This window comes from Pipistrellus hanaki (genome assembly GCF_964339955.1).
Source record: "Pipistrellus hanaki genome assembly, chromosome: 1".
NCBI classification, from domain to species: Eukaryota; Metazoa; Chordata; class Mammalia; order Chiroptera; family Vespertilionidae; genus Pipistrellus; species Pipistrellus hanaki.
In genome coordinates, this window is record NC_140503.1 from 11529088 (window position 1) to 11532977 (window position 3890).

Consider the following 3890-nt stretch of genomic DNA (forward strand, 5'->3'; position numbering starts at 1 on the left):
ACAGATTTGTAAATTTTGATGAGTTACACCTTGTATTACTTTGCTGGCACTGCCATAACAAAGTCCTACAGACTTGTGGCTTAACCAATAGAAATTTGTTTCCTCACAGTTCTGGAGGCTGGAAGTCCAAGATCAAGGTGTCAGTAGGGTTCTATCTTCTAAGGCCTTTCTCCTTGGCTTGTAGATGGCTGTCTTCTCTTCTCTGTGTCTTCTCTTCCCTCTGTGCCTGTGTCCTAATCTCTTCTTACTAGAACACTAGTCATAATGGATTAGGCCCCCTCCTAATGACCTCACATTACCTCTTTCAATGCCCTGTCTCAAAATATAGTCACATTCTGAGGTATTGGAGGTCAACGTATTAACCTGGGAGACATACATCCCGCACAGCCCACCACCCACTCCACTGCTTCTATGCTCTTCTTCCAACCCCCGCAGGAACTAGTTCCCTCTGCTTGGAATGTCCAATTGGTTTCTTTGGAAGATCCAGCCTTCCATCCTTTCCAAAGTCTAGCTCAAATGTAGGAATCTTTAGGAAGAGTGTTCTGATCCCAGCTATGAGGAATTCATCTCCCTCTCCAGGCCTCTGGCTTCTTTGCTGCATCTGTGCCAGAGCAAGACTGTATGCTATTTACTTCTGCATTCTCCCAAAAACCTAGGGCAGGATCTGACACAGAGTAGGTGTTCCAGAAACAACCTGATGAGTAGCACTGAATGCCAGTTAATTAAGGCGATGTTTTTCGTTTGACTTAGCTGAAAATATTCATTTGACCAGTAGCAGAGAACTCTGAGGGGAATACAGATTATGACCCCAAAGATCCATTAAGACATGTAGAATAAATAAGATGATTTATCTTTCTTCCAATGTATTTTATGTTTAAGAAACCTATTCCAGGATATGTTGGAGGCAGTCTAACATTTATGGATGTTAACATTGAATGTAAGAGATTTTTCCAGATATACTTTGAATTTTAAATCTATACGAGAAAAACTATTCTACTAAGGAAGTCAGGGATAGCATGAAGAGTGATTATTTAAACTGCTTGTGTAGGAGGATAAGCATGCAAAAAGAACTGCTGTGAAATTGTGCAGAGGTTATTTAAACAGTGTTGTGTTTTAGGATGTATGGAGTGTCAACTGAAGGTCGTTGGCACCAATTCAGTGCCAACAGGAACCCCCAGTTTGGCATGTGCTGAAGAAGGAAACTTTAATCAGTGCAAAGCAGCTCCACTGTGGTACAGCAGGGCTGTGAAACAGCACAGCTGCGAGGCAGCCCTGGGCCTGGCTCCTCTCCGAGAGACAGCTCTGTGCTGGTCGGCCTTGTGCTGGACATTGGTCTGCTCAGCTGGGCATTGGTCTGCTCAGCTGGGCTTTGGTCTGCTCCATTCTGGGTCAGTCCGCTCTCACTATTGATAACTCCTTTCCTCTTGTCTCCTACATCCTATGACTAAGTACAACAGCTTCTCTCATGTCTGTTGTCTCTGGTCCATTCCCTCTGCCCCCATCTCAGACCACCTCCTTTCACCCAGGCAGCAGCATCTTGTGGATGTATGACGATCTAGGTGTGACTGCATGTAACAGAGACCCAAAGTAACAGTGGCTTAATACACAAGGTAGAAGCATTTCTCTCTGTCACATGGTCAAACAGGCTGGTCTGGGCTCCTCCTTCCTCTGCAAGGGTTCAAATTCCTTCTATCTTGTTACTTCAGCATCTTCAGGTGCTGATCTCATCTGTGTGGTCCAAGATGGCTCACCATCAGGCCTGAAGTCCAGGAAGAAGAGAAAGATGGGAAATGAGACTGCATGTCCCTTTCCTTTAAGGCAGAACCCAGAAGTTTCACAGTTTAAAGTCAGATCCTCTTGGGCAGGATTAGTCACGTGGCCTTACCACCCTGCACAGAGATGGCTGGGAAATGTAATCTTCACTCTGGGCAGCCTGACGTCCAGTAAAAATTCTATCCCCGGATAAGAGAATGGATTTTGGTGGACAGTCTTCAGGCTTGGCCTCTTCTCCTAGCAGACTCCTCTGCTTCCAGCTTTCACAAATTGCCCCTTTTCTGCAACTCACATCAAAGGCAATCTGGACACACCTCTTGCTGCTCAAAAAGCACTCAGTAAACTCATTACTGCCTGAGATAAACTCTTGGTTCTCAACATGGACTGAACAGTCTTCATGTTCTTCCTGCCCACCTCACCTTTTATTTCTGTCCTCTGCACCTTAACAGTGATGAACTCTGCCATTTTTCCATGAATAACATGGTGTTTTATACCTCAGTGCCTTTGCACATGCTGTTTCTTCCTTTAGAGATGTGTTTCCAGCTGAAAGATGTCTATTTGACTTTGAGAACTAAGCTCAGAAGTCACTGCCATTAGGAAATCTTTATTAACCTTCCCCCTCCAGCCCTTTATCAAGAGAATTTGTTGGTTAATCCTTAAACCTCATACCTGTACTTTCCTGTTCCATTTTTTGGCCCTTCCTATATTAAAGCAGTCATTTATCTCCTCTTCTACACTATGAGCATTGTCAGATCACTTTTATAATCTCAGAGTTCAGCACAGTGCTTGCCACAGAGCAGTTCAATAACTGTTTACTGTTGATTGAATGAATGAATGAACAAATGACAGAATGAATACATCAGTAGCAGTCCTTTCTTAGCACCTTAATATTTTATATGAGGTTTTCTTTTAATAAAAACTATTACTGAGCCCTGACTCTTTGATTACATTTATTTTGTTTGTGTTAGGGTATTAACAGAATGATCTAATTTAATCCTTATAAATAGCTTTGTGATGTAGGCATTATTATTCTCCTCATTTTACAGATGAAAAATTGAGACAGAGAATTGAAGTAGCTCACCTCATTTCTTTCTTAATTTTATTGACTGTAGGGTAAGTGGAAGGTGAAAGAAAGTTGAGTTTTGCATGGTATGTCATATGTCATGCTGGAAAGTATATTGGAATGGCAGTTACTGGGCTCTTGTCTAATTCTCTAATTAATTCACCTAAATGACCAAGGACTTTTCCCTATTTGTGATTTAGTTTTTTCATCCTTAATAAGAGGGGTTGACTCAATGATTTCCAAGTTTCCTTCCAGACCTGAGAGTGAGTGATTTTCTTACTTTTCTAATACAGCATGTTAAAATGTAACCCTCCTCCACACCAATATGCTACATTCCCACAGCTGTGATTTTGCTAAAAATGGACAATTTCTAAATGTTAAAGCAGTACATGGTAGAAAATAGTCAGTTTAGATCCCAAAAATCCCCCACCCTGCACAAGGATTAACTCTGAAGTCCTGGATCCCTCTCAGTGGAAAACCTCCCCAGAATGGAGGATGTGAACTGGTCCTGCTTTCACTGGAGCTCTATAAAACATGCATCAAATATCCTTAGCCACCAAATACATTTTGGGTCTGGGAGTATTGCAATTGAAATGTAGCTACAAATGCACCCTGGATTCTTTCTATGACATGAGTCGACAATGTGGGGGAATCTATACAAACCCTCTGTGTGTTGACAAATACTGTGCAGATCATTTTTTTTTCTTTGACAAAAGAAAATATATACTGGAAATCTTGAAGTTATATAATATCATCATCCCTCTTCCTCACCTGGATTCTGAAACTATTCAAGACAAAGTTGTTCAGCAGGTGGAGATAAATATTTAACACCTATGTGGTGTTAAAGGCGATATAGGTGTTAAAGCTGGAGAATGTGGCTTCTAGTTGTGGCCAAGGAAACTTCCTAAAAACTTTCTAAACCCTGGAATCATGCAGACATCTTCCCAGTCCTGTTAGATTAGGATGAATTTTCTTCCCAGGAACTCTATTAGTTAAGTATGCCCAGTTTTTTCCTATAAACGCACTCTGACAGACTGCCAGTTATCCCTAAATC